Raw genomic sequence first — 19,380 nt, forward strand, 5'->3', positions numbered from 1 at the left:
CAAATACTTCGACGCCTAGGAAAGAACAGGACCCCAGTCTTGATGGTAGCGACAATAATTGCCCTACTGGGCTGTCAGGTAAAAGGGAATCAAGTAGACACTTATTGGACATATTTCCCAGATCCACCCCTGGTACACCCAGCTGTGTGGACTGGAGAATCTATTCCAGTATTTACTAATGACTCATTCATGATGGGAGGATTTACAGATACTCATATTACTCCCAATCATGTGACTAGATTTAATTATTCTGGCTACAGTGCCCAATTACCTTTGTGTTGGTCATATGATAAACATGCTGGCTGTCTGAAAGTATCATTTGAAGAAAAGACAGCGATTGGTAAACCTAGACTGACAAGTAATTCTATTTATGGGGACTTAAAACCTAACACTAGATCAGTAATTAAAATGGGACTTTCCCATAACAAGCCAGTCATTTCTGCAAAACCTCCACAGATACCCCACTGTCCAAATAGTTCTATAATTGAGATCGGCACCTTTCCTAAATGGATGGATTATGTAAATGCCTTTCCTGTACAACATAAGGTGTCTAAAGATAGTGGGTATATTTTAGACTGGTCTCCAAAGATTGATAAGAGACAATTACGAAAAAATTCTGCTATGACACCTGCAGGATTTGTCAGTAATATTTTGACTTATAGTGAAGGAGGTATTCAAAAAGATATTTGGCGCTTAATTGCTGCCTCAGAGTATTTACATTTTACAGATAAGCCTTTACCAAAATTTGTCGGCAAGAACTGTAAAGAGGGATCTTGCTATGGCTTAAGAGCTTGTGTCCAATCTCCTTATGTTTTAATTATTGGAAATGTAAAAGTTAAATGGATGGGTGACAGATATGTTATTGCTTGTAATAAGTGCAACCTAACCAATTGTATTACTAGGTATAATGGAGGAAAAGGAGTACTGATACTTCATCAGCCCTCTTTTGTTTTATTACCTGCTAATATTTCAGAGCCATGGTATGCTGATGCTGGTTTACAAGTCTTGCAGCAAATTCATGCTCAGCTAACAAGACCTAAACGTGCTATTGGAGTCATAATTGTTGGTGTCTTAGCACTGGTCTCATTTATTGCCTCAACAGTCTCTGCGTCTCTGACGTTGTCTCAAAATATTCAACATGCAAAATTTCTTAATAATTTAGCTCAAAATACTTCCAAGGCTCTGCGTAATCAAGTAAATATTGATGAAAGGATTGAGACTAAATTAAACGCCTTAGAGGCGACTGTTATAGACATAGGTAATGAACTTTCAGCCTTAAAATTTAAGGAGAGGCTTAAATGCCATGCCAATTATAAGTATGTATGTGTTACAGCTGCCAAGTACAATGCTTCTCTCTGGGATTGGGAGAAAGTTAAAAACCATTTATTAGGTATTTGGCAAAATAGTAATAATAGCTTGGATATTCTGGAACTTCATCACCATATCCAAGACATTCAAAATAATAGAGCTGATTTTTCAGATCCTTCTTCCTTGGCTAACCACATATTGAAGGAGTTAAATGGATTCAATCCTGGAAATATTCTTAAACACTCCGCTTGGTACATTATTGGATTATTCTCTTTGCTGTTAATTCTCTTTTGTATTGTAACTATAGGATGGAGAGTCTTCCAATCAAGAATCCAGGAACTCCAGAGAATGAACCGCCGCCTCATTTTTAAGACAAAAAAGGGGGAATATGTGGGACGCCATTCTCACACGTGATCGGGTGCCTCCCGTTGAGGGTCTGAGGCACTTTGGCATATGTCGAAGTTTTTCCCGTCCCTCTCCTGATGAGAGAGCCCATCCGTGTGGGGGTGTGCCTAACCACTGACCCCGGGGACCCAATCGCTGACCCTGACCTTGGAGTGCAGCCCCCCCTCAACCTTCATTGGATGGAATTCTCCCCTGAATCTCTGGTTCCCTAATAAAAGGCTACTCCCCGGCGTGCTCGCTCTCTCTCTCCTGCTAGCCCTGAGTAATCCTTGCTGCCCTGCTGGGCGGCTAGAGGAGCAAACCAGAGAGGGGAGCCGTCTCGGACCTAGCAATAGAATTAAGGTAACTGAGTCTGTGTGTTTTTATTTCGATCTCGTCTAACTAACTTTATGCCTAGAACCTCATTAATGAAACCACTGCGCAGGCCGCGTGGTAGACTTTTCTTTCTGAAAAGGTAATGAAACATATAATATTGCATCAAAGGAGAACTGTGAAGTCATTTTAAAATTCAGGACACAGAAAGCATTAATGAAGACCTGCTGGGGGAAGGGAGTAGGAGTAGGCATCTTCTCACATCTGGTATGAAATTGATGGCTTTCTTCTCATTTGTATTGGAAACTCTGGATGAAAGATGGAGAAGACCAGGAAGACCACTGAGTGCTTTGGCCTTCTACTCCCAATTCTCCTCTCCAAATGCTATATTAATTTCTCTTCTTTTCATCACTTTGTAGATTCTTTGGGCTACTAAATTATTCCTTTAAAATGAAATAGACCTTACTGGAAAGAGGAAGAATGATAGGAGGGCAATGAAGAGAGATCAGAAGGATTCCAAGGATTGGGGCATTGTTTTTTTTTTTTTTTTTTTGTACTGGGAATTGAATCCCAGGGCACTTTACCATTGAGCTACATCCCCCAATTTTTAAAAAGTTTGAGACAGGGTCTCCCTAAGTTGCTGAGGCTGGCCATGAACTTGTAATCCTCCTGCTTCAGCCTCCTGAGTTGCTGGCATTACAGGTGTGAGTCACCACACCCTGGCTGGTTTGGGGCATCTTGAGGGAGGGAGCCTGAGCTGATCTTCAGGAAGACCCCTGGGTGTGGGAGGACCTTGAAGGGGCATCAACAAGGAGCTTGGAGCACACTAGTCATAAATTTTGTATAATGTGCAGTCAGTGATAATTATACAGAAAACATTGTGTAGTGCCAGATATCATGAGGGGACCGTTTCAGAACTGGTGAGGGTGTTCGAGCTTTCTTTTCAGACCTAACAAGCTATCAAAACTTAGAGACTTAGTTAAAAAATTTTTGAGCACTCTCTTAGCATGGTGGGAGAAAGTACAGACTCTGGAGTCAGAATGGTATCATATCTTCCCACCTAAATGCCCTTGCAATTGCCACTTAGCCTCTCCAAGTGTCAGTTTTCACATCTGTAGAATAGGAAAGCTTCCTTATGGGATTTTATGAGGTTTAAGTGACATCATATATCTAAGTGCTCATTAAACTATGTTGGTGCTAGTGTTGTTTTTATTTCTATGGGAACAATATCTCCACGTGTTGGTGCACAAAGCTGTAGCAGGTGTAGTTCCTGTTCTCAAGCATCTTACTGAGACAAATCTACAATACCGATGGGTACTATAACAATGCACAGTAGCTGTGGCAGGTGCTGGCTTAGTATAGGAGTTTACTGGATGGGAAAGGACATGATCCCAGACTTTATATTAGGTGAATGTGATAAAGGAATAGAAGAACATTCCAGGCTACAGGGAAAGCAGAGGAGATGAGGAGATAGAACTTAAGGGATACTGTAGGGGTATCAAATAAGGTCATTGTTGGGGAGGGAGGTTAGTTGAGCCTGGAGAACAAGTTGGACAGACTAGAAGTTTTGAAATTCCATCCTAAGCCCTTTATCCTGTTTGCCAGTTTCTTTTCATACTTTTCTACTGAAATATTTTAAAAAGAGCTGGATGGAGTCCAAAGTGACCACTGCTAGTAAGACATTTAATTGAAGTGTCATATTTCACCTCAGAAATTCACAATTTAAAAATTTTGCCCATTGATGTCTCCATGTTTATTATTTTTTATTTTTAAAATATTTTTTAGTTGTAGTTGAACACAATACCTTTATTTTACTTATTTTTATGTGGTGTTGAGGATCGAACCCAGTGCCTCACACGAGTGCCTCACATGAGTGAGGCAAGCACTCTATCGCCGAGCCACAACCCCAGCCCTCTATTATTATTTTTTAAATATTTTTTGGACACAATACCTTTATTTATTTATTTTTATGTGGTGCTGAGGATCAAACCCAGGACCTTGCACATGCTAGGCGAGCGCTCTACCACTGCACCACAGCCCCAATCCTGCTTCCCATCCATGTTCTTGAGCATCCTCTCCTCCCTTCCCAACAATCCTGTGAGATTCTGCAAAGGGCTCACCAGAAATGATGAGTTTACATATGGCCTAAGGTAACCATTGTCCATTTCTATAGCTTATTATAAAAACATCTCTAGCAAATGCAATTAGTGAAAATGTGCAGATTATACAGTACTAGCCTGATTTTTAACACTTTAAATTAATCAAGTAAATGGCTTACAGACTTATTTAAATTAAGGGTAAGTCTATAGTCTTAGTTATGCTGGGATTTAGTTTATTTTTATATGTGCTTTACCACTGAGCCATAACCCCAACCCTCCATGTTTATTTTTAATGTAATCTTTTAAATTACTTATCACTGAGTAAAAGAGAAGGATCTGGGGTGATGTCCTTCAGATTCTTTTCCTCCAGGGTCATTATCACACACCATGGTAAGGACCCTGATCTTGGTGAAAGATGTGTGGCCATGTGGGGTTTGAGTGAGCCTAGACTGGAGTGAAAGCAACAGTCAAGCTGGGCATGATGCCACACAACTGTTATCTTAGTGACTTGAGTGGCTGAGGCAGGAGGATTACAAGTTCAAGGTCATCCTGGGAAACAGAACTTGTTTCAAAAAAAAAAAAAAGGCTGAGGTATAGCTCAGTGGTAGAAAGACCCAAGGTTCAAACCCCAGCACCAAGAAGAAGAAAAACATCCGTCAAATGTGGGTGGTGGGCATGGAGACTGATAGCGGTTACTGTAGGAACCTGGGCCAAAGGGCTCACCAGAAATGATGAGGAAGTGATATTGAGAAGATACCTCAGTGTCTGTAGGTCTGTGTTCAAATCCAGATGCTGTCACTTTGTGGATATGTGACCTGGTGGAAGTGTGACCTTTCTCACCTTCAGACCTTTCTCAACTTGTAGGATGAAACTTTATCACAGCATCTGCTTGGGAGTTGGTAGGTAGGATTTTATTGATTGGAAGGCCAGGAGTCTGCCTTCCTGATTCTCTTTTCCTTCTTTCTCTCCATGCTCCATGCCTTGCACCTCCAGTGTGATGGGATGAAGGCAGTAATACAGGGAAGGAAGCAATGGCTGTGCCTCCTCTTCCAACCCCTACTGTTAGTATTCCCTGTGTTCCTAACTCATTTAGTCTCAGTTCAGTTTTCACATCTATAGAGTGGGTACCACAGGATCCGAAGGAGGGAAGGACTTCAAGGAGGAGTGGAAATAGGAGTAACTGCACCCAGAGGTTGTCCATGAGATTCCACAAGATCCCCAAAGAGCTTTGGAGGCAGAATTTACTGTGGTAGGAAAAATTCCTCACGAGTATTCTGATGAGATCATGTGTGAGTACTCAATAATATCTAAGTCATTTAAATTATTCTAAATATCTTGCATTTTTAAAATGGTCACACTCCCATCTCCCGTTCAGCTCTGGTTGCTGTCCTCTTTTGAACTCTTTACAGATTAGCTTCACCAGGGACTTTCTGACTCACTGTCTCTACTTTTTAACCTCTCATTTTCTTTTAAATTCAAGACTGACTTTTTCTCCTACCACAGTAAATTCTGCCTCCAAAGGTCTTTGGGGGATCTTGTGGAATCTCATGGACAACCTTTGGGGTGCAGTTACCCCTATTTTCACTCCCTCCTTGAAGTCTTTCCTTCCTTCGGATCCTGTGGTACCCACTGTTCTGGCTTTCCTCCTGCCACTTTGGCCACTCCTTATTAACCTTCCTATGCCCTCTCTCTTCTGCTGCAGTTAAAGACGATTTTCTCCAAGGTCCCGTGATCATCTTCTTTACACTTCTCACTTTTCTCCTAGAATCGTTTTATTGACTCTTGGTTTGAACTGCCATCTGCAACAAAAATCATTCTCCTGAGTCTTACACCATTATAGTCAACTGCCTTGTGAGAGCCTCTACTTGGATCCCCTTGTCCCAAATCTTGCAACTTGCTTCTTTTCTGTTTCAAGTTTTAGAAAATGTCACTACCATTTATTGCCCTAGATGGCTATCCTTCCCTATTCCTTTTATCTTATTGTCCATGAGAAAGCAATCACTAAGTCCTAATTTCATCACCCAAAGTGCTCTAGAATCTCTTGTTTTATCCACTATAGTGTTATTCTCTTGGATCAGATTTCCATCATCTCATTTGGGCTAATACCTTGGCTTTTTACTAGTGTCTCTAGTTGAAGAACTACTCATTCTCTCTATATTGCTGGAGTTGCTCCCCTATCTGGAACTTTCCAGTGGCTCTCTATTGTCCCTAAGACAAAGACCACATTCCTGTACACGTTTACAATGTAAGGTGCTCATACTGTGGCCTTGCTTACCTTCCTAGCCATACCCCTCACTACTCCTTCAAGGCTCCAAACACACTGAACACCTTGCAGTTAATTGTACAGCTTATATTCAGATCTTGGTGCACATTGGTTCTTTCAATGGTATCTTGCAACTCTTCCAACTCTTTTGTGAGGAAAATATACTAAGCCTCAGGCTCAGTTTCTCTTATGTTCCTTTGATAGTTCTTTCATGAACCTGTGCTCTTGCTGCATCTTGTAAAAACCTCTGTGTTCTTAGTCTGTCAAACTTGGGACCTCATTAAGATTACCTTAATCTTAATGAGCTATGAGAATGTAGACACTAAAGAGGTAAAAATTTTGTCATTTTCTATTTATTTGCTGTTTGTTTCAATTTGAGTACTACTCAGAGTATTAGGTAGATTGCTTCCATTTGCTTTTTTTGTCTTCAATGAATCTTCAATGAACTAACATATTCTGGGCCCAAGAGCAGGCATAGATTGCTTGGTGATAAAGATGTAGAGAGGATTTCTCAATATCCTTTTGCCAGTTCCTGAGGATGATTATTCTACCAAATAGAAATAGGAGGCTCTGATTCCCTTTCCATGTATTCTCATTATCTCTGTCAGAAATTATGGGTTCATAATGACATAGAATCAAACTTTTCCCTCTGAAGTGTAGTCTGAGAGCTCAGAAAATGATATGATATTCTTTTTAAAAGTACCATTTCTCCCTCTCTCCCCTCCCTCCCTCCCTCCCTCTTTCTTTCTTTCCCTTCCCCTCCCCTCCCCCCTCTCCCTCCCCCCCTCTTTCTTTCTTTCCCTAGGATTGAACCTAAAGGCACTTACCCACTGAGCCACACCCCCAGGCTTTTTAATTTTTTATTTCAAAATGGGGTCTTGCTAAGCTGCTTAGGGCCTCACTAAATTGCTGAGGCTGGCTTTGAATTTGTGATCTTCCTCCCTTAGCCTCCAGAATTGCTGGGATTACAATCATGAGCCATTATGCCCAGCTAATACCATTTCTAATGTTATTTCCTCTTCTATATCATTAATAGAACACAACTTCCAACCCTTGAAGCACTTGAGTTAGCAATGTTTTTTTTTTTTTTTTTTTTTTTTTTTTTTTGAGAAAGAATGCCTCCTTAATTTCTATGGCTCCCCCAGCTCTCATTTTATCCCTGGATATGTTGTGTTTCCTGAATTATTGCAGGGCTTTCTCACGCCACATTAGTGTGGATTTGTTTGTAGTTTCTAAGATGTTGGACTGTTAGAGCTTCGATGGAGCTCCATTAGTCTATTAAATTCCCACACCCGTTAGGCATGAGAAAAAACGCACTTAAAAAAGAAAAACAATCTCTCAGACCCCATTACAAGATCAGAATCTTAGAGTGGGCCCAGGAACCTACATGTTAAACTCCACTTCCCCAGTGATTCAGGTAATTAGCTCATTACTGGCCTAGGAAACCTATCTAAGTCTCAGACTTACAAGGAGAGAATGAAAGTTACATGCCTTGTCCAAGGTCATATGAACTGGTTGCAAGTCCAGAATTAGCACCAGGGATTTCTGACTACATTCTCATTCTTCCACAGACAGGTGGAAGACAAAGTTTCCTGTGGGACCTTTGTCTTTACATTCAGATCTTTGTAACATAGACTCCAGATTTACTTTAGTCATTATCGCTAAGTGGCCCTGCTTAACTCATCTCATGCCTGTGTCTGATCTGACCCAGTGAATAGATCCAAGCTGTCTTCATTACAGAGCATGGCATATTACAGCCTTTCAATAAATATTTGTTGAGTGAAGTCAATGAAGCAAGAAAGAATCTCAGGTGGTTTTGAATTAATGATCCAAGATGACATTATTCTTTTCCTAAGGTGGCAATACTCCAAGAAGGAATTGGGGAACCACCCATTCCTTGGCAAGGGAGGATGAATGATATTTTTCTGGATGTTAATCATGGGAAAGTTGGCAAGCGGGGGAGGCAAATGTAATTTTAAAAAATCATGTATAATTTAATTGCTGTGTTAAAGATTGATAGTTGTTCTCAAATTTTTTTTCCTTGTGTGGGTATATATGTGGTACTTGGGATTGAACCTAGGGGTGCTCTACCACTGAACTACATCCTAGGCTCCCCTTTTAAAAATTTTCATTTTGAGACATGGTCTTGCTGAGTTGCCAAGTCTGGCTTTGAACTTGTGATCCTCCTGCCTCAGCCTCATAAGTAGCTAGGACTACAGGCATGGCCACTGTGCTTGATTGACTTCTAATTTTTAACTGAGCACATGGCTGCTAATAATAAGGACTACATTTTCCAGTGTCTCTTGGATCTAAGTTTGGGTGACTGGAATCTAAGTGGAACATGCAACAGCTTCAGAAGCTTCCCTTAAAAGATGTGCCTCTTGCCCCTTTCTTCTGCATGCTTACCTGCATCTTGGATCACAGGTGTGATGGATGAATTGAGAACTGAGTTCTCAACCTTGACATGATTCACAATTTGGGATTGGATAATTTTTTCTGGTACTGTGGATAGGGGCTTGGATAATGCTTTGTCATCACAGAATATAGGACACTTAGCAGCATCCCTGGCCTCTACTCTTTAGATGCTGGTGACACCTGCTTCCCCAGTGGTGATAATCAGAAATATCTTCAGATATTTGTCAGTTGTCCTGTGGGAGGCAAAATCACCCTGATTGACAGCTATAGATCAGGAGGTGCCCTTGGAATTGGTAGAAGGAGGCTGAGTCCCTGGGCTGGTAGAGCACAACCGTCATATCAGTCTCTGGCGGCCTACCTCTGTACTCCCACATGGAAGAGAAAAATATTTCTCTGGTTCAAGCCACTATTGAGTTTATGTTACTTGCAGTCATACATAATCTAATAAATCCAATTGCTATTTTTCTTTAGCATCTATTGAAAATAAATCTCAATAAATTTATTTGATTGGGAGGCTATACAAACAGAATGAGAAAATATTGTAGGGGGCCATGAGTTTAAAGATGTTTAACTCAAATGTTAAGCATTAGTTGATTAGTTGGGACTCTTAGTTAAAAGGGCCAGTTATGCTTTCTACATTAGCTTAAGCAGAAAAGATGAGGATACTCACAATCAAAGAAAAACCTCCAGGAATCAAGGAATCTCTGGGGAGTTTAGGGACAGGAACCAGAGACCTGAGGCTTCTAGAACACCACCTCCCACCACCACTCTGTTTCTTTTAACCCATTGCCTCACTCTCTCCTACTCCAGATGACTTTCTTTCACACAGTAGGGAATATGGCCATTGACAGCCGTCGTCTCACAGTCCCAACAGCCAGACCACCATCAGCTCCAGCTCCAGGACTGAGATCAGCATATACCCATCTTGATTAATCACTGTGCTTAAGGTGAAGTGCAGTGATTGTCCCACACTAGCTCATAGGGGCCCCCCTCTGTAGTCAGAAGTGACCAGAAGTGTCAGGGGTGTCAGGGGTGGGCACGGACTTGCCAAAGATAATAGCTATTTTGCCTCCTATGTCACACATTCCCTAACTTTCATATATACAATCTCAAAAATCTCAAACGTGTCCCCACTTAAAGTAATAGTGCATTGTTCATACCTCCTTCCCTTGGGAGAGAACCAAGGTCTACTGAACACCATGTACCCTTCTCTCTCAGACCTGGGTGTGCTTCCCGTGCCTTGCAGAGGGATAAATATGTCACTCCAATGCGCCATGTGTAACCACAATGGGGGAGAAACAACAATAAAAACTCTCATTTAAAAAATCAGGAAGTGTGCAGGAGAGGACAGGCACTGGCCCAGAGGATACCAGATACTGCCTGTCAGGAATAGTGAGCAATCAGTCAGTTTGTCAGCTCATTGTCTGGCCATGAGTGAGTCCTCTGTCAGCCCGTGTTTTTTCCCTGCTTATGGGGATCTCCCATCCAGGGTTCAGCTGGGCCGCCCCTGAGGAGCAGCAGGGAGGATTTGGCTGCCAGGTTTGTCTACTTAGAGTTCCCCTGCTCCCTGGCATGGGCTCTGGGGACTGGGGTTTGCCTTGGGAATGATAATCACAAGGTCCTGCTTGCTCAGCCTAGGATTTCTCTAGCTTCATTAAATGGTGGCATTTGGGGGGCTCTACTGGTGGGTAAATAGTGATATTGAATTTGGGTCCTGGCCTTAATTCATTTCCCTAGATCTCAGCTTCATAGCTTTATTGGCTTTTGCCTTACCTCCAGGGACAGAGGGAACTTATTTCCCACCAAGCCCCCTGGCATTTGGGTGGCGAGGGCAGGAACACTGAACAAAGTCCAGCTAATCCTAGCTTTTCTTCCCAGCTGGCTCTGTCCTACTCAGTGGGGCCCCATGAAAGCATGTGGGAAACTCAGTGGGCACCCACTCTCACACCAGCCTCCGTCACTTGTCACTTGGAAGCACCTTAGGCTAAGAGATATGTAACTCAGAAAAAAGACTTAGAAAGTTGCCCTCATGGGCTCAGGCAGCAGGCTCTGGGATATCTGGACAGAACATTCTGTGACTGTGAGTATTTGGAGCACGGTCTAGAAGGGGTCTCGGTCTCCTGATGTCTCCCCTTTCCCTTGGCTCTGTGGGCTCCTTATTTATAGGAAAAGGCCAGAGGAAGGTCAGACTGGGAAAGCCTAGGGGGTAGGGACAGGGCCCTTCCTATTCAGGTCTATGTCAGTATTGCTTTTGTCCCTAAACTGCTCCCAAGTGAATGACACTTAATCACAAGCTGGAGCTGCCAATCCTTTTTTTTTTTTTTAAGTATTGGCAAGGAATGAATTTATAAAAGGTGTTTGAGAAGGCCCTGGGGAATTAGATTTCCCTATTTCTCTTAATCCTCCCAGGTAGCCGATTCCTAGTCAGAACATTAGTTTTAGTACAGCTCAGGCAGAGATACCCAGCAGGTTCTGGGCTTTTTGGGGTTTGGGGGAGGGGGCGGGCAGGAGGCAGGATGAACCAGGTTAAGGGAGCATGAAAAGAAGCTGAAAACTATTGCTAAAAGTGGCAGTAGTAAAAATCCCTCTTACCTCACCTACTTCCCAGTCTCCTCTAGTTTACCCTATTGATAGAAGCCAACAGGCAAAGGAAAGCTATGGGTTGTAGAATCCCAGCCCCAGCTGTTACACAACAGAGTATGAGACGGCGAGTTTGGAGCTGAGATCTAGTAAATAGCTTACTAACCTGCATGGGTAGGGAGCACAACCATTCAACCTCCAGTGGAGTCTTGGAACATTGGCTAAAAAGAGAAAGAGACACCTCAGCATGCCCATATATCCTGCTTTAGTGTAAGAAGGAAAAAAGTAGTCAGAACTCTCTAATATCATGACTTTTTTTCCTATCAAGCCTCCCCTAAATTTTTTAAAAAATAATATATTTATCTTATTTATTTATTTTTATGTGGGGCTGAGAAATGAACCCAGGGCCTGTGCTAGGTGAGCGCTCTACCATTGAGCCACAACCCCAGACCTCCCCTAAATCTTTAGCTGTTGGGACACATGGTTTGTGTCACAGTATGTGTAACATCAGTTCATAGTTTAGCCATGTGTGGCAAAGACTGTCAGATTTCTGCTGTTTCTTGAGTCAGCCTGTTCCATCTTCTAGAGTGCAATGTCTCTTGCAATATTTTTGTATCAATTTGGGTTCTTGGTTGCCACAATAGAAACAGATTCTGATGAACTGAACTGAGTTTGTTGTAAAGACGTGGGGACAGTTCATGACATCAAAGTAATAGTAACCTGGTCTTGAAAGTGAGAGAAACCAGGATGGCTTTGGGTATCTCCTGATCTTTCATTGTTGTCAGACCCAGCTCCAACTTCCTTCTAGCCTGGGATGTCTACTTAGATCTCAGATTCCTGTGGGGGAGAATCTGACTGAGCCAGGTGGCTGTGTGTTGGGTCAAGGCCTGTGCTCTGGGATTGTTCTATAATAGACCAGGTCTGAGTCACTTGACTCCGCTGTGTCTGAGAGTTGGGTATAGATACTGGTGGTCCCGAGGAAACCCTGTGGAGAGGAAGGAAAAGGGAGGTACTGTTACCAGCAGAAGGTTGGAAGAATGCTCGGAAGAAAAAAACCAATGGCCATCTGAGCAGCCAAACTGGAATTTCAAGATTATGTGAAGTGGAAGTAACGATGTTGTAAATGGCATGGAGGAGGAAAGCTGCTTCTTCACCCACCAGGATTCTTGGCCCCACAAACTGCCCTGCGGACATAGGCCCACACCTTATTGGACTTTTGATCTCCTTCCCCTCACTAGCTTTTCCCTTCACCGTGACGGGTGATCAGCCAGGGTGGGGGTTATGTCTTACACTGTGCATTGTCCTTGGTTTCCTTCTGCGTGCCCACCCTCCTTGTTCATTTCCTTCGCATGATCTGTGCTGTTCCTGCATGACAGCCTCTTTCGGATTTGTCCGCTCAAATTAATCTTTCTCAAATCCCTTTCCTAGGACTTGCTCTTGCAGACTATCAAGTGGGAAGAGACTGGATAGAAGCTAATTCAACCAGGGTTTTAATATCTGAAATGTTTTCATATCTGAAGTCCCAGGCCAACCCATCTATAGTCTTGGAAGAAATGATGCTTTGCTTTATTTTACAGACTTACCTTCTTTTTGAATACACCACCTACCATGTGACCATCAGGGCCTGCCAATACATGGCGTCTTAGTAAGAGATCATTTATTTTAACCCTAGCAGTGGTTCTGGAAAGGGCAGGAGTTGAAGGATTCAGGAGGAACTCACAGGAGCCTCCAAAACAAGTCCAGGTGAATCAAGGAGGAAATGTGTCAGAGTCCAGGCAGAGTTCACCTGTTCAGAAGTCATCCTTGGTTACTGTAGGGTCTTCTGAACTTTCAGCTAATTTTGTTTAAGAGAGCCCCTTGGAATCATCTTAGTGCTTTTAAAGTTCAGATCTTTCAGATCCAAGATGGGTTTGGAACAACTCAATTTTTTCCAAGATCCTTAGGCATAATTTGGATAAATGCTCCTGGTTGAGAAACTTGTACAGCATATATGAGGTGCCTGGGGCTAGAACTTGAAAAATGGAATCCACAGAAGAAATCCAGCCCCCAGGGGTGCTTTATTTGGCCAACGTAGTGTTAAAATATCTGAATTTGAAGCTGGAGGTGATGCATACTTGTAATCTTAGTGATGAGGAGGCTGAGGCCCTAAGAAACTTATTGAGACATTATTATTTATAAATAAACAATATAGCTGGGCATGGTGGCACATGCCTGTATGACAGCAGATAGGGAGGCTGAGGCAGGAGGATCATTAATTCAAAGGCAGCCTCAGCAAAATTGAGGTGCTAAGCAACTCACTGAGACCCTGTCTTTAAATAAAATACAAAATAGGGCTGGGGATGTAGCTCAGTGGTCAAGTGCCCCTGAGTTCAATCCTGGTATCCCCAAATTAAAATAAAATAAACAATATAAAGGGCTGGAGATATAGCTCAGTGGAAGAGTGCCCTCAGCCTCAATTCCCAGTACCAAAAAAAGGAACCCCCTCCAGAATTTGAATCTTTTAGTGAAGGGACACAGAATCCAATTTGCTATAGTCCCCACTGTTCCCCATAGCCCTATAATCAGATATTGTGTTTTTTTCATTGTTTATCTCCCAGAGGGTCATCCTGCATGTGGGCACACTGGCAGGCAGCTCAGTTGTGCCAATAGTACTGACCCAGCACTGACTCTTCTTGAGGCCCTTCTTCAGGTGCTGCCGTCAGCACAACTTTATAATACATGAGGAAAGTCAGTCTCCTCTCTCTGTTGCTGTGCTATGATTATTTTAAAACATGATGGACTCAAAGTGCACAGGGACAGTGTTCCTGGGAAGGTGTAAACTGATAGCTAATGTCTGATGGAGTCGAGACAGAAGCTCCAGAATCATCAAGCTCAGGCTCCAAATGGAACATGAGAGAAAAGGATTGTTATCCTTGAATTTGAAGGGAAGATTGGATTCTGCAGAAGTTGAGTTCCTGTTGGATGGCTCAGTACCATCCGGGTTACCTTGGAGATTTTATAACCACTAAGATCTCAGGACTGAGTGCTAGTATTTGTGAGGACCACAAATACAAGTCATATATGCAATTTAGGATTTTATACTGTCCATGTAAAAAAGGGTTTAAAAAGTGAGATTAATACTGTGAAGCTTTTCTGCTCACTCCCCGCTCTGTCCCCCCTCCCAGCCCCGCTCAGGCTCCAATGGGCTAGCTCCTAGCTCCGAGCTCCTGCTAAACTGGTGCAGTCGCAATCAAGATTACCTACTGGACCTTATCACCCATGATGAGATGTTCTCCGACATTTACAAGATCTGGGAGATCGTGCACGAGCTCTGCCTGGAGGTGGAGGGCAAGATGGTCATTAGGACAGAGGGTAACATTGATGACTCGCTCACTGGTGGAAATGCCACCACTGAAGGACCCGAGGGTGAAGGTACCCAAAGCACAGTAATCACTGGTGTTGATATTGTCATGAACCATCACTTGCAGGAAATCAGCTTCACAAAAGAAACATACAAGAAGTACATCAAAGATTACATGAAAACGATGAAAGGCAAACTTGAAGAACAGAGACCAGAGAGAGTAAAACCTTTTATGACAGGGGCTGCAGAACAAATCCAGCACATCCTTACTGATTTTAAAAATTACTAGTTCTTCATTGGTGCAAACATGAATCCAGATGGCATGGTCGCTCTCCTGGGCTACCGTGAAGATGACGTGACCTCATATATGATTTTCTTTAAGGATAGTTTATAAATGGAGAAATGTTAACAAATTTGGCAGTTACTTTGGATCTATCATCTGTCATCATAACTGGCTGTGCTTGTCATCCACACAACACCAGGACTTAAGACAAATAGAACTGATGTCATCTTGAGCACATTTATTTTGACCGTGGTTATTTGGAGTGGAGGCATTGCTTTTTAAGAAAACATGTCATGTAGGTTGTCTAAAAATAAAGTGCATTTAAACTCTCTTGAGAGAAGTTCTCTTAGTTTAATACAAGTTTGAACTATATCCAGCCTGTAGTATTCCTGGAGAAGCTAGAGCCTGATTGGAGGCCACCAGTAGAAAGCTGACTGTCTTTAGATAACTCCTGCAGTGAATACTACTTCTGCAACTGGAATCTAAAAAACAAAAATCAAAGTTTTAATTCTGACTTGTAATAAAGGGAAAGAGCATGCTCATAGCAGTATCAACATTTGAAGAGTGGAACCTTACACGTTGCATCACTTATAATGGAAGTAGTTAACCCTGGAAGAGGTTACTAAAAGAATAAAGAGACACTCAGTTGAAAGAAAAAAAAAACCTTTGGAAATTCTTATCATTTTAACATTTAATCAATACAAAAATTGTTGATGTACTTTGCTTTTTTGTGAGTGCGTTTGAAATCCAGTGTGTACTTTACACATGGAGCAGATCTCAATTTGGACTAGGTTCATTTCAAAGTGATACATATTGCTAATTGCTACCTTAGTCAGCAGGCAGATTTAGCCCCTCACTGAGAGGCCAACATGGCCTCTCAGATTTTACCCAACATGGGGGACTCAGAATGTAGAAAGGCCTCATTGTTGATTCTGTGGACTGCTTGCCTGTGCTTTTACTGCCCCAAGGTACACTTGCCTTTGGGCCACTGACTCATGTCCTAGCTGCCATTGTTTCCTGTGGTCTGAGGGACTTAATTTTAGCTGGGTTTCCTGGCACTGTGACAACTTTCCTCTGTGCTTCATTTCTTCCCTTTCAAGTCCTTGCCTGCCACTGCAGTATAATTCAAAGCTTCAATGGGCTGCAATCCAATGGACCTAACCCAAACAGGAAACTGGATTTCTCATTGTTTATCTGAAACCGTGAACCAGAAAATGTTGGACACTTGTTTTTAGTGCTTCATTGAGTTGAAACTGAATCAAAACACAACTATTTCAAATAGCATCTCAAATATGGAATGATTTAGAAGCTTCAACTGTTAGCTCGAGATAATAAATTAGAACATGAATTGACCCTAAGCTTTCCTCGCCTGATCATTATCACTAGAAGTAGGAAAGTTCCTCTTTTGCTTAGGATCTTGTTAGTCAGAAGCTACACAACCTTGTGTGGGGCTGGGACATCCTAAAGTACTCCAGGAGTATTCCAGCAAGTATTTCACAAACCATCTCTGTGTTAAAGGTCTTGGTGTAGATCTCTGTCTCAATCTCCTTTGTGAACCCCATAAGATACAGTCTTGCCTGTCGCCACATGGCTGTCTCCAGTGTGGGCAAATAGGTACTATATGTGTGGTGGTTCTATATACTGTGTGTGCTGTAGATCACTGTACAAGACATATTAGCAGTCTGTTAATAGCCACTCCTTCTGCTTTTGTTCCAATATGGAAGAGCTCACCTGTTACAGCAAGAACATGACAATACCACATGCATGCGCTTCTAGACTCTTTTGCAGCTAGGAGTAGCTTTAAGACCCAGATGTGCCAGAAAGGCCTAAGTTAAAGTATTTTGAAGGAGCTTCTGGGAAAGACTTCTCTTGCTGTTTAAGAGAGAGGGGAGGAGAGGGAAGAGACAGAGACATGGGAGAATAAATCTCTTTAACTCTCTTGCAACTCTGGTTGCTCTCTTCTTCTTGATGTGGTTGTGATGTTTGCAACCAGAGCAACTATTTTGATATTTCAAAGCAATAGGCCCAAGTATGAAAGTGGAGACTTATATGGATGCTTAGAATGATGAAGAGGAGGGAAAGAGATTTTACCCTTGATGACGTAGTTGAGAAACTACATTAAACCTGGAACTTTCCTACTTCTAGGAACAAAATTCATATTGTCTAAACTGTCTTTAATCAGGGATTCTGTTGCTTGAAGCCCAAAGCATTCTAACTGCATGGGTGCCTGGTATTTAATTTTGTATCTTGTCTTCTGCTTCTTGAAGGTCACTGGAATACTCTTCCTTCACCTTTGTTGCCTGACTCTCTTGCCCATCCTCATCATCACATTAGTACTTTTATTTTTCAGTTCACCTTATAAAGTTCTTTTGAGGACAGAGACTATGACTTAATGATTCACTAGTGTAGCTCCCATTAATATTATTTAATAATTAGTCATTTCACACATATCAATCTATCAAGGATAAGAAACTATGTATACACAGGAAGACAAATAGCTTGTGGGTACATAATCAGATAAAGGCCATTAGCTGCTTGATCTAAGCATGGCTTCATTTACTAAGTCCTAATACACAGTGCACCCATGTCCACCAAAGAGTCTCCTTTAATACCTGTTCCTGCCTCCCACCCCAGTGAGAAGACCCCTTCCTGTCTGCCTCTTCCCCCTAAGCTTTAGTGTTTGACTTGCTACACCATCAGAAAGACATAAACTTGCTTTAAATATTAGCACCAACCACATTAATGCTACATAAGCTTAGGTCAGTTCTGAGATGTGGAGTCTTTTCTTTTAGGTGGCTTCATGTGTGCTTTCCATGACCCTACTGCACTTGTTTTAAAGTTTAAAGCTGCAAAAGCATGTTATACATATACTCCTTTTTTAAAAAGCCTATTATTTGCTGTATTTGTTATTTTTATTTTTAAAAATAGTTTTAGTTGTATATAGACACAATACCTTTATTTCATTTATTTATTTTATGTGGTGTTGATGATTGAACCCAGTGGCTCACATGTGCTAGGCAAGTGCTCTACTGCTGAGCCACAACCCCAACACTATTTGCTATATTTATTAATCCTTAAGTTCCTTCAGGATCAGCCTTGCTGATTTTTTTTTTTTTAACAAATGAAAGTTTGCAGCCCTGACACTACCAGTCCTTATAATGGTCTCTGGTGGAGTGGTTTTGTCTATACAAGCTCAAGAAGGAGATGAAACTCTCAAGATCAAAGCCTTTGGAAGGAACTTGTTAGATAAGGGTGGAGGTTGAAAACATTCCTGTGCATAATACTTTGTTCTATATTTACTTACCACAGAAACATTCTTGCAGATTGTCTGTAAGAAGCCCCCATGCAATCTTGACCTATTCCATGCTAGTCAGGTATCATGGGTGTCTTAGTATATTTTGTGATGCCAGAATACCAGAGTTATGAATGTTGGGAAATCCAATATCAAAGTGCCAGAATCTGGTGAGGGCCTTCTTGCTGTATAATCCATGGGACAAAGTGAGAGGAGATGTGTGTGTGGGCGGAGAAAGAACACAGTCCTGTATTCCTGTGATAACTAGCCCACTCCCATGGTAAGGGCATTAAGCCATTCATGTGGCCACTCTCATGATCTAATCACCCTAACGATATAATCACCTCTTAAAGCCACTTGACACTGTTTTATTGGGGATTAAGTTTCTGACTTATTGACTTTGGGGGTATATACCACCATAATAGTGGGTAACATGCAAATTAGCACCTATAGCTCATAAAGATATGATGTTTGGAGCCTCAAACCCCCCAATCTTTTCTTTCTCACATGAAAGGGGCTATCTTTTGGATGGATCATGCTGGTAAATGTATTTTTCTGGAACAGTAGGCAAGAGAGGGTTTGTTGTTACAGAGGATCATCCATGGGGCATCCCATGATGGGTCTCTTTGTTTCCTGTTTGGGCTTCTTTGGAACTCGTCAGTGAGACTCATTGAAGTGCATTTACATTGCACCATGTTTTCTTTCAGTTCTGCTAACCAGGGTGAAAGGAGGTGGCAGAGACAAGCGTGCCATGGCTTCAGATATAACATTCTAAGAAGAGGGTTGTCCTAGAGAGCTGACCCTTGAGGCATGCCACGCCCAGGGCTGGCTCTGATGGAGGAACTGTGGGACTGCATGGAAGTTGGCCCTTAAGACATGGATCTCACAGCATTAGGGACATGTACTGAACATCTGTAAATGTCCTCATCCTCATCCTTGATCTGGGAGAACAATGGATGGTTAAGAGGACATCCAAGAGAATTAGGTCTGTCAATCTGACAGACCTAATTCTGCCCAACTACACATCTGGTGCTAGCACCAAGTTTATGAAAGGAAAAAGGGCTCTAGCATGTCAGAATGTAT

The 19,380-nt window shown here is 42.1% G+C and overlaps 1 pseudogene; it reads left to right on the forward strand.

Moving 5' to 3' along the window:
* Positions 1-14,633: 14,633 nt before the first annotated feature.
* Positions 14,634-15,543, forward strand: LOC113189710 (translationally-controlled tumor protein-like; annotated as a pseudogene).
* The last annotated feature ends 3,837 nt before the right edge of the window (positions 15,544-19,380 follow it).

This window comes from Urocitellus parryii, chromosome 13 (assembly GCF_045843805.1).
Source record: "Urocitellus parryii isolate mUroPar1 chromosome 13, mUroPar1.hap1, whole genome shotgun sequence".
Classification (NCBI taxonomy): Eukaryota; Metazoa; Chordata; class Mammalia; order Rodentia; family Sciuridae; genus Urocitellus; species Urocitellus parryii.